Genomic DNA, 12,994 nt, shown 5'->3' on the forward strand with positions numbered 1-12,994 from the left:
TTTGGAGGTATCTCAAAAATCTGAAAATGGAACTACCTTATGATCCAGCAATCCCACTCCTAGGTATCTATCCGGAGAAATCCAAAATTCCAATTAAAAAATCTTTATGCACTCCTATGTTTATTGCAGCACTATACACAATAGCCAAGACCTGGAAACAACCGAAATGCCCATCAGTAGATGACTGGATTAAGAAACTGTGGTATATTTATACAATGGAGTATTACGCAGCCATAAAAGAAGAAAGAAATCTTACCATTTGCAACAACATGGATGGACCTAGAGAACATTATGTTAAGTGAAATAAGTCAGAAAGAGAAAGACAAATACCATATGATCTCACTTATATGCGGAATCTAAAGAAAAGAATAAGTGAATGAACTAATCAGAGACAGTTTTGGAAACATGGAGGAAAAACAGAGGGTTGCTAGAGGGGCGGGGGGGTGGGGATAAGGGGAAGGTGAGAGGTTTTGGGAACGTACAGAGGGATAGTGGATGGGGGGAGGGGGGTTCACACAGTGTGAGGGATATAAATGATAAACGTCTAAGTTTTGCTTTGTCTTGTGCACCTGAAACTAATTAAAAAACAAAAACAAAAAACAAACAAACAAAAAAAAAGATTTCATTCGTTTTTATGGTAGAGTAACACTCCATTATAGAAATGTAACACAATTTCTTTATCCAATCATCTATTGATGGGCATTTCAGTTGTTTCCATATTTTGGCTATTGTGAATAGCACTGCAGTAAACATAGGAGGTGCATATATTTTTTATAAACTAGTGTTTTGGATTTCTCTGGATAGATACCTAAGAGTGGAATTGCTGGGTCATAAGGTAGTTCCATTCCCAGTTTTTTTGAGATACCTCCATACTAATTTCCATAGAGGCTGCACCAATCTGCAATCCCACCAACAGTGTACAAGCGTTCCCTTTTCTCCACATCCTCACCAGCACTTGTGTTTGTTGATTTATTGATGATAGCCATTCTGACTGGAGTGATGTGGTATCTCATTGTGGTTTTCATTTGCATTTCTCTGATGATTAGTGATGTTAAGCATCTTTTCATATGTCTGTTGGCCATCTGTTTGTCTTTGAAAAAATGTCTATTCATATCCTCTGGCCATTTTTTAATTGGATTGTTTGGGTTTTTTTGGTGTTGAGTTGTATGAGTTTTTAAGTAAATTTTGGATATTAATGCTTTATCATATGTATCATTGCCAAATATTTTCTCCCATTCAGTAGGATGTCTTTTTGTTTTGTTGATGGTTTCCTTTGCTGCAAAATAAGTTTTCAGTTTTATATACTCCCATTGATTTATTTAAATTTTGTTTCCCTTGACCAAGAAGATATATCAGTAAAAATATTACTAAGAGAAATGTGTGAGAGTTTACTTTCTATATTTTCTTCTAGGAGTGTTATGGTTTCAGGTCTTACATTTAAGTCTTTAATCCATTTTGAGTTTATTCTTGTATATGGTATAAGAAGGTGATTCAGTTTCATTTTTTTGCCTGTATCTGTCCAGCTTCCCCAGCATTATTTATTAAATAGACTGTCTTTATCCCAATGTAAATTCTTGCTTTCTTTGTCATAGATTATATAACCATATAGGCATAGATTTAGTTCTGGGTTCTCTATTCTGTTCCATTGATCTGTGTGTCTGTTTTTGTGTCAATACCATGCTTTTTTTATTACTATAGATTTGTAGTATAATTTGTTGTCAGGTAACATGATAACTCCAGCTTTGTTCTTCTTTCTCAGGATTGCTGGCTATTCAGGGTCTTTTATGTATTTATTTATTTTTAATTGGGGAATATTAGTGTGTTTTTCCAGGACCCATCAGCTCCACATCAAGTTGCTTCTTCTCAATCTAGTTGTAAGGGGCGCAGCTCAGCTCCAAGTCAAGTCGTTGTTTTTGTTTTTTCAGTCTAGTTGTGGAGGGCACAGCTTACTGGCCCATGTGGGACTCGAACTAGCAACCTTGGTATTATGAGCACCGTGCTCTAACCACTGAGCAAACCGGCTGCCCATCGGCAGCTCAGCTCCAAGCTTAAGCCGTTGTTTCTCACTGGTCCATGTGGGACTCGACCCAGCGACCTTGGTATTATGAGGACCATGCTCTAACCACTGAAACAACCGGTCACCCTATTCAGGGTCTTTTATGGTTCCAAATAAATTTTTGGATTATTCTAGTTCTGTGAAAAATGCCATTGGTATTTTGATAGGGAATTGCGTTGTATTTTTATATTGCTCTGGGCATGGACAGAGTAATATATAAACATCTGGGTATGGACATTTTAACTTTATTAATTCTTTCCTATCCATGAGCATGGTATGTGTTTCCATTTGTATCTTCTTTAATTTCTCTCTTCAATGTCTTATAATTTTCTGAGTACAGGTCTTTTACTTTCTTGGTTAAATTTATTCCTAAGTATTTTATTTCATTTTTTGATGCAGTTGTAAATGGGATTGTTTTCTTAATTTCTCTTTCTGTATATCCATTCTTTAATTTCATTTTGTTTAGTGGTGACATTCGGCATTTATCCTAGCATCTCTTTAAAACATTTAGTTAATGAACATGGTCATATTAGTCAAGACTTTTTATTGCAAGTGAAAAAAGCCCTACACAATCTAGCTTAAATAAAGAAAAGGTATCTTAGTTTATGTAACTGAGAAAGACAAGGGTCATATCAAGAAAAAATGGTCTGGGGCTCAAATGACAACCTCAGGTGCCCTCCCGAGCCCCTGTTATTTGTGTCTCTTCTTTGATGGGAAGTCCTCATTTTCTCCTACTGCATATGAGGTTATAGCTTTTCCTAATGATCTGTAAAAGATTATGTGCCTCCGCATACGAGACATATACATCTTCCTAGCACTGTGATCTTGAAGTTAAGGAGCAGTGTCTGCCACTTCTGGCTCCAACAGTATAAATGGTGAAATATCTGATGTCTTTGTGAGGATTTTCTTAATGTGTCAATTATGTGTCTGTCCACTTGTGTTCAGGTCCAGTCTTGCCCTTCCTCTGAAAATTGCATTTCCTCTGACTTCATATGGATTTAGCTAATAAAAGGCACTAGTGGGACAATGGGAAGCAGGATGAAGGGATAAACCAGAGTATTCCAACCCACTCATCCATGCATCAGGTGGTATCTCCTTCCAGTGGTCACTGCAGCTTCTCTCTGGTTCCAGCCCTTGCTGTAATAACACTGCTTTTATGGTCACAGTCCCCACGCAGCAGCAGCCTCCCTCACAGATCTGGCTCTCACCCGGAAGCACCAGGTCTTGAGCTCTAGTGACATCACTCCTTCCTTTGTGCCTCCAGGTAGACGGGTGTAAGCATCTTCCTATTGTTGCTAATCTCTGAGTTCCTTTGTTTTCTCTGTTTTGTTTGGCATCACAGCTCTTTAAAAAAAAAAGAAAGAAAACAATAACAACAACAACAAAACACCAACTTTATATCTAGTTCACTATATGAAATTTCTTCCATTGGATCACATAGTATTGACTCTTTTCTGAACTGAACCCTGACTGATAACCCAAGCTTTGGTCACAGGCCTTTCACTAAACCAATAAGTGGCCAAGGTATGAGGTCCTTTGATTGGCTAGATCTCATTCATTTACCACTTTTGTAATAAGAGTAATGAGATGTAGAGTATGATACCAGAACAAAAATGGGAGGATTAAAAATATATTGGACGACCAATAATAATGGCTACCATATTAATAATTCATTTTCATCCCATAGTTAATAAACATGAAGATCTAAATTATTTTCTGAAAACAGCACTATAATATACAATAAAATTCTTCATAAATGAATAGTGAAACTGTCTCACACCAATTGACTTTAATATTTCTAAAGATCCTATCCTATTCTGTCCTTTTTTACCTTTTTATGGTTAATAAAGAGAATTAACACATTAAAGATCTGCTATAAGTCACATATTGTTTTAAATGCCTTACTTATCTTCCTTACAAAATACAAAACCAGAGTTCATATGCCCATTTAACAGATGGAGAAACTCATGTTAAGTAATTTGCCCAAAGTCACAGGGGTAAGAAAGATGAAAAACATCAGAAAGATGTCAACCTGTGTTTTTGGTAGTCTAGAGCCTACGCACTTTTTATTATGTTACCATGCCACTAATATTTCTCTCCCAACTGCATTGACTCTGCCTTTCTCTCATCATGTTTTTAAACATATTCACCCAGAGTTCATTCAGTATTCACTTTATGGTAAATTCACTTGATTGTAAAGTCATCTATCTTGAAGTCTATATGCAGATAGACTTCTGTAATGAAATCCATCGTATGTCTAGAATGGATCCAACTTTCCTTTATCCACACTTTAAACTTGATATTGGAACCATGTGCTCTATGATGTTACAGGCAGACCAATTTGGCGCCAGATCACTCTGCCACAGCACGCAATGTGTCTGAAATGTAAAGAAGTTAAAAAAAACATTTATTAAATATTAGATGCTGGGCACTCTCTAGAGGGGAATCTTTGGGAGGCTTTCTTACATCTTATTGTGGCACAGGAGGTAAGGACATATTCTTATATGACAGAAAGTCTGACTTGTTCCTCAGTTTTTAAAAGAGAATGAAAGTTTTCAGGCTAGCCCCACCAATAATTCAAGACTTTATTCAGGCATTTCTACCCTGTGGGACAGTAACCCTCTGGTTTCCAAGAGGGAAAATGCCCATCACAATTAAGACAGATACAGTGCGTAGGCTGCTCCATTAAAACTTGAGAGAACAAATGCTGGAAAGATCTTCCTTTTTTATTCTTGTCAGTAGATACTGATTTTTCTTTTTTTAGGTTTGATTTCTATTTTCTGCAGCTGAGCATGAAAGTACATTGACTAACACTCTGCAGTTTAGCTGTGTTCCTAAGGCCATCTGTAAGAATTTATGCATTTCCTGGGAATCTGATCAATTCTAGCAGCGATTTTCTATTTTTCTCTGAAATTAAGGAGCCCGGCAATCAATTTGATATTTAAAAGTTGGTTTCTGCCTGAAAAAATATGTGGGCCCAATGTCCAAACAAATTTTTATGCTTCAAAATTGATTTCCCTGAATAATTCTCTTTAATGTAGACATGCATGATGAATTTTTATGTGAGGTCATAAATATCATATCACAGAATTTGTTTAATCTTCTGTCTTCCTCCCTTTCTCCCTTCTTTTTTCTCTCTTTTTATTTTGCTTGGCTTTTCCCTCTCTTTCCCCTTTGTCCTTCATCCATATCTCTTGCTCTGGTAGGTAACTCTTATTGACCTAGTTAATATTCTTTTATATTTTTAATATCATATTCATAGATAAACATACATACATATTCCCACAACTATTTTTTTTCAAAATGAACCATATGTAAATTTTTCTTCATCTTTTTTTTAATTGAATAATACTTTATGGAAATTTTCTGTGTTATTTGTTATAGATCTTATTTTATTCTTTTTAATGGCTGCAAAATATTCCAAGGTATGGAAATATCACATTTTAATCAATCTCTCCCCTATGAGCATTCATTTGTTTCAGCTTAGTTTTTATGTTTATGAGCAAGGCTGTAATGCATGTTCTTTTGAAAATGACTTTGCATACTGGTGCTTTACTTTTTATGGGATAGATTTCTCAGAGAAGGAAAATTGACTCAATAGATATTGGTATATTGCTTCTTCAGAAAGGCAGCAAAACCCATACTTCTACCAGCTTTGGGTGCAATTACACTTTCACCCATAAGTCGCAAGCAATAGGTGTTTATTTGCTCATTCAACAAGATAAATTCCCTGCCATCATGATGTTTACATTGCTAGTCAAGAAGAATAATAAACTAATAAGTGAGTAATATGATAATGTCATAAATATGCTATGAAGAAAAATAAAGCAAGGTTAGGATTTAGGAATAGGGGTGGCTAGTTTAAAGAAGATGGTAGTAAGAGGCTTCTCCAAAAAAATTCTATTTTGATAGAGACATGATGAAGTGAGGGAGGAGGCCATGCAATATGTGGAATGGAAAGAGACTTCTAGAGAGATAGAAGAGCAAATGTGAGATGTCAGTAAAGAGCTTAAACTTGTTTGAATAGGCAGTGGGGGAGCCAAAGGAGAAGACAAAGATACCAAGTGGGAGGTTATTGTCAGGTAGGAGAAGCGAGAGATGTGGGGACTTGATGAGAAATGGTCAAATTCAGGATATATCTTAAAGCAGGGGAGTCCAAACTGCGGCCCGCAATCCATTTTGTATTGGCCCGCAGCAAATTCCAAAAATATATTTAGTTTACTTAAATAAACCAGGTGAGGCAATACGTACTTCACCTCGAGTGAGTGGCCCGGCTGTTTGTGTCTTTTACCGCATATGGCCCTTGGTGAAAAACGTTGAAAAAAGTTTGGACACCCCTGACCGAAGAGACTGATTGTTTGGATGTGGGGTTTAAAAGAAAGAGATAAAAATGAATTCCTAGGCTTTTTAAACTAAATTTTTACTTTGCAATAATTTTAGATTATTGGAAAAATTGCAAAAATAGCACAGAGATGTTCCCACAGACCCTTTGCTCAGCTTCCCCGATGTTAACATCTTACACAATATGGTACACTTACCCAAACAAAGAAACTAACATTGGTATATAGTACGATTAACTATATACCATTTCAGAGTTCAGAAAACTAGACTCATTTCAGAGTTCAGAGTTTATCCACAAATGTCCTTTTCCTATTCTAAGATCTATTCAAGGGTACCACATCAAATGTAGTCATCACATCTCATCAGTTTCTTCTCACTGGTGGCAGTTTCTCAGTCTTTCCTTGTTTTTCATGACCTTGACTATTTTGACAAATACAGATAGATTATTCCTTACATTTCTTTTTCTCTGGTGTTTTCTCATGATTCGACTGGGGTTATGGATCTGGGTGGAGGATACTACAGAAGTGAAGTATACTTTTTATTTAATCATATCAGAGAGTTAATGATATCAGCATGATGTATCACTGGTGATATTGTTAGTCATTTGATTAACATGGTGTCTGCTAGGGTTCTCCACTGTAACATTACTATTTTTCTTTTACCATAATCTGTTCTTTGGAAGCAACTTACTAAATACAGCTCACACTTAAGGTGGGGGTGGGGATCAAGCTCCACTTCTTGAAGTAGGGAGGGTATCTGCATATGTTTGGAATTCTTTTGTAAGGAAGCTTTGTTCCTTATCTCCTATTTATTTATTCAGTCTTTATTTATGTCAATATAGACTCATAAATATTCATTTTTATTCTTTGGGTTATAATCTAATAATATCATTAATTTTTATTGCTTAAATTATTCCAACTTTAACCATTGAGAGTTTTTTCGGGTAGGTTCTGTGTCCTTTTGCTGTGCCTCTTTTTTTTTTCTTTCCTTACTTCCCATCACTATAAGATGCTGCAGGTTCATCTTGTATCTATCCTGCTGCAATTCTTGAGAAATAAACCATTTCTCAAGGAGCTAGGACTTTAGTACGAGTCACTCGGTAAATAATGATACCATTTACTGAAATGGGAAAGACTGAGGTAAAGGAGAAAATCTGGACTATGGTTTTCCTTTCTTTCATTTTTGTTATTATTTTACAAGTTAAGTTTGTAAAGCCTATTAGCTATTCAAGTGGAGCTATAGAGTAAAGTAGGCAGAGGATATAAGAATCTCAAACTCAGAGATGAGATTTGGGAGTCATACATAAATGGTGGTATTTAAAGACATAGGATCTGCTTTCCCAGGAAAGACTTAGACAGAGAAGGAGTGTCAGTCCACTGAAGGATATAGAGGTCGGTAAGAATGGGAGAAATCAGGCAAGGGATTGAGAAAGGGCAGCAAATGAGGTAGACTAGCCTACCTCATGCATGGTGTCCTAGAAGCCAAGTAAAGAAATGTTTCAAGTAAATGAAAGTGATTGAGTCAAAGTCTCTTGAGATATTAAGAAAGATCAGGACTAAAAATTTACCATTGGATTTGGCAATATCCAAGTTCACAGCTGACTTTGATATTACTATTTCAGTGGAACTGTAAAAATGAATTTTGGAGAGTTCAATACAGAATTTTATCTGAGGAATGGAGAATGCCCTCTTTTGGGGATTTGCTATAAAATAGAATGGAGAAATAAGGTGGTAGTGAGATGGAGAACTGATGTAAAGGAATTTTTTTTTTTTTTAAAAGTTGGGAGATATTACAACATATTTGCAGATAGATAGGAATTATCTAGTGAAATGGAGAAAAAATGACAATGCAGAAGAAAAAGGGGATAATTGAAGTAGCAAAAACCTAAACTTGGCGAAAGGAAATGGAAACCGAGGCTTAAAAGAAGGGGTTGACCTTAGGTGGGAGAAAGAACAATTTCTCCATTATAACAGGGTTGAAGGCTGATTATATGGGTACAGATATCAAGGATATACAGGATATAGTGATGAGAAGAGGAAACTGAACCATGCTTCTTCCAAGTTTCTTAGAAGCAATATCATAAACAAAGAGACAAGATGGGAAAAATGTTGAAGAATTGTAACGGAATATAGGTGACTGACTCTTTTCATGGGATCAGAGTTGAACATGAATTGATATGGAAAATGTGACAAGATTGTCAGGCACTACTGGGGACTCTTGAAGTCTTTATCATGTATCAATAGTTATGCCAGTAATGCAATATTCTACATTTTCTCTAGTTAATAATCATCTGTTCAGCTACTAGGGGCAGGTTCATAGTAGGAAGACAGGTGAACTTACTTAGGTGATTTTTTATTTTCTAATTTTTTTGTCACATTGATTTGAAGAAGAGAGAGAAAGGCCTTGTGAGTGTATACGAGATCGTATGCAAGGGAGTGACTACCATGATTAATGATGGACCCTAAATTGGGTAAGTGGGGCAGTGTGAACCTGAATGGGGTGAGTGAAAAGTATGTAGAAGTCAAGAAGCTTTTTTACTGGTGAAGTATATGATCTAAGCAATTGGGAGACTCTTGTTGTAAATGTTCTTTTAAGGCTTCCCTGTACCTTGCTGATACTGTGTCCATGCGATGGTAGAACCTGAAACACCTTTTCAATGCCTTTTATGATAATCTAGCCAGTCAAGTTTGCACCTCTTCTTGGTTCAGTCTTGCTAACGTACAATCTTTTGGGACATTATCTACTTCATGTCTTTAATTTTTTTAACTAATGTTTCACTTATATTCTGTTACAATTCATGCAAATTCCCAGTACTTATGGTTATATGTTTTCCCATGACTTTACACAGAGATCTAACTGAACAATTTTAGAGAACTGTCTGCATACATTCAAGCACAGCTGATTGAGTAGAAGAACCCAGTGGGGACTATCTGATATATAAATAGCCTAACTAGGACTGATTTAATTTGTTTCAATAACTTGTCCACTTTACTGAAATAGAATGACTAAGTACTATTATCACTTTGGAAACTTTTTTGATCATGTGATATTGATTATTACACTTCAGCACATGTTAGGAAAAAATGGAAATTTATTTTTTATTGTTTGTTAAATGAGTGGATGAAGGTTTCTGTGTATTTTGATAACTGCACTTCAGCATGTGAGTGAAGGTACAGAATTGAAGTGGAACTGTTACTTACAAAATAATTCTAAGTGGAATCGATGTGACTGTCAGTGAGGTTTTAGTCTCTTAAAAAATAGGGTCAAACTTTACATGGCAGATTGATCTTTCCTGTTAGATTTCTTTGCTCTAGGCTCTTTGCTGCTACAGTCAGGGAGCTGTCCTTCAGAATGAATGATGCTTTTGCTTGTTGCAGGCATATTAACTATGCAATACGATAGTTTGCGTCGCAATTGCAAATGCAATTAAACTATTGAACTTATAAGTCTTATTATCACCTTAGAAACACTGAGCAGGAAATTCACATTTCTTCACTTGTGCTCCTTGATGGGTATGACCCAGACTTCCAGACATGCAGAAGTGGTCAGCTTAGAGGTCTCAAATTCTGTGATTCTGGGAAGAAAAAGTTTATTCTTCAAACCCCAGCATTTGCAAAAAATATATTTTTTAAAAGACAGGAACACAATAAGAATAGTATTTTAAACAAGTTGTATTTCCTTATAGCTAATCATTGAATCGTCCATTAAAAATAACAAGCTGATGTTATAGCTCAGTGATGGCTACCCTTGAGATGTGACCTTCAGGGACCTCAGTGAAGTCTAGCATGGCTATTGGTTAAAACACGCCAACAAGAACTTTGTACCTAAATGACCTTCTAAAGGTGCCCTTTAGACAACACGGTGAAAAACATGAGCTGGTGCCTTGCCCCTTGCCCCTCCGAATAGATGGATTTGTAGGATGAATTGCAGTAATGTCCATGGGAAACTGGGAAACCAAGGGGCCTGGGTCAAGGAGAGGTGGTGTTCACCTTTCCCTCTAGGCCTGAAATACTGCAGGAATTTTTTCTTTTTTTTCTTTTAAGATTTAATTGGGGAAGGGGAACAGGACTTTTATTGGGGAACAGTATGTACTTCCAGGACTTTTTTCCAAGTCAAGTTGTTGTCCTTTCAACCTTAGTTGTGGAGGGTGCAGCTCAGCTCTAGGTCCAGTTGCCATTGCTAGTTGCAGGGGGCGCAGTCCACCATCCCATGCGGGAGTCAAGGAATAGAACTGGCAACCTTGTGGTTGAGAGGACGCACTCCAACCAACTGAGCCATCTGGGAGCTCAGCGGCAGCTCAGCTCAAGGTGCCATGTTCAATTTTAGTTGCAGGGGCGGAGCCCACCATTCCTTGCAGGACTCGAGGAATTGAACTGGCAACCTTGTGGTTGAGAGCCCACTGGCCCATGTGGGAATCGAACCGGCAGCCTTCAGAGTTAGGAGCATGGAGCTCTAACAGCCTGAGCCAACGGACCGGCCCAGGAATTTTTAAAGTTAAAAAAAAAAAAAGAACTATTTCTAAGGGAATTTCTCAGTTGAACCCCAGGTATCAGAAAAGACCAGATATGAACCCATAAGTGTTAAGTGCACATTTTTAAATGATAATTTAAGTTCATGTATGTTTTATTTTTCATAAAACTCATAATCAGAAATGGGTACTCTTTAGATGAGCACAAAAAAAGATGTGTGAGGACAAATGGCTTTACATTTACATTAGTATACATGTTCTGAGTCTTTTATAAATTTCACCCTCCTTGAATATTTTGCAGAGTACCTTGGATGGGTATATTTATCTGCAAGTCAGTCCCAGATGTCACTTGTCACTGCTAAGGCCACCGATAGGAATGGGATCCCATTCAAGAAGTGGTATAACAGGCTCTGCTGGGAATATTCAACTCATAGACATAGGTTACCAGGAAAATGGCAGTTCCCACAGATCTTGTGTAGACCACCACTGATGTGCCCAGAGGGCCTGCCGGAAGAATAGCAGCCCCTAGATCTTCCTGAGGTACAATATCTAGGGATTACTCCTCCGCAGAGTTGCCTGGGTCCCAGACTGAGTGCTGTTGATGTGTAGATCTTAGCACCACAACTCTTTACATGCTTTCTTTCATATGTGTGCACACACACTTTCTCACAGTCTCACACACCAATGTCTCCAAGTCACATCCACACAATCAAGGTGCTGAATTGGAATGGTCTCTTCTAGCATCTACTACTGTACATTGTGCCTTAAACTGACAGTGGTCCTCATATCCCCAACACTTGGAACTATGTGTTGACTGTGACTTGTTCTTCCAGAATTCTTCCTTTGTGATGGACTCTCTCCTGAGGCTGGGCTGGCCTCAGTTAGTTGTCTATCAAATATATTTTTATGTCTGTGACTTTCAAACAGTTTGAGTCTCTCTTTTATATTGCCCAGGGGTCCTTTGCTTCTTTATAAATTACAGGTTCATTGCAGGTATGTAAATTTAGATCACTAGATTTCTTAATACTTTTGCTTCTCTCAATAGGCTACCTTAAATACCTAAAGAAAGACTTATTTATTTGGTTGTAAAATATAATTATGTTTTTAATTTAATTTCAACCACTGGTAGTCAAAAAAATCTTAAGTTCTTCTTTTAGATTTAGCTACATGTCTCAAATATATAGTAGTCAGTTTTCTTATTTGTAAAATAGGGAGACTGAACTAGATAGCAGTTTCCCACTTTTTTTATAGCAGCAAATATGTATTTTTAGGATAAAACTTTAAATGAAACCTCAACAGGTAAAAATGACATTTAAATAATATGTAATTAATTTTCATTAACAAGAAAATTTGACTTGAGATTATAAATGACACTTATAGACATATTCAATGTAGCATGTAATTTATTTTTAGTATTTTGTTTTAATTGCAAATAATTTTTTTAAAGTTTGTATTTAATGGACACATTATAAGCAGGTAGAGATCTGTTAGCAGGCTTGCTTGTTGATTTTTAATTGCTTGACTTGCAATCTCAGGATATATATCATTAACAGTGGAGGCAGAAAAAGTTGTATTCTGAAATATTTCTCAAAGTGAATGCAACAGGTGGTGCAAGTTATTGCTTCAGTTCTCTTTAGTTTGTCATCATTTGAGTGTAATGTTCTGAACAGAATTTTAAGGTATTTAAAATTATACTTAAAATTGAATTTGAATAAATCTTTCAAAAATCTCTCAAGTTCTTGTACTGAATCTGGGTTTCTCTGGAACCAAACTGGACTCAGTAATCTCTATTAGTTCTATAATTCCAACCACAATTTGAAAGCACTGTGCTACTGTTATACTACAGATATTGTAGTTTGTTCTAATTTCGTGTATCCAGACATATCCGTGAAGATACACATACAGTTTAAAGGGACACAGAGGCTCCTGGAAACATAGTCTTCCTCAGACAATTTTATTTTTCTTAAAGATTTTTGATATTTTAAGCTTGCTTGAACAACATCAGCATAAGTTGCTTGCTCAGGCTATTTCTTCATTGAAGTAACCCATTTATCGTATTTCTATATTAGCTATTGTTGTCTATGATCAGTGAGACATAGTTGATTTCTGCCTATTGTAGAAACACAATG

The 12,994-nt window shown here is 36.5% G+C and overlaps 1 protein-coding gene across 2 annotated transcripts in view; it reads left to right on the plus strand.

Moving 5' to 3' along the window:
• The window catches only part of CSRNP3 (cysteine and serine rich nuclear protein 3), a 190,954-nt gene that overhangs the window by 30,668 nt on the left and 147,292 nt on the right, over window positions 1-12,994 (plus strand). The window lies entirely within an intron of this gene.

The sequence above is a fragment of the Rhinolophus sinicus genome, chromosome 17, assembly GCF_057876585.1.
Source record: "Rhinolophus sinicus isolate RSI-liver-muscle chromosome 17, RSI-T2T, whole genome shotgun sequence".
NCBI classification, from domain to species: Eukaryota; Metazoa; Chordata; class Mammalia; order Chiroptera; family Rhinolophidae; genus Rhinolophus; species Rhinolophus sinicus.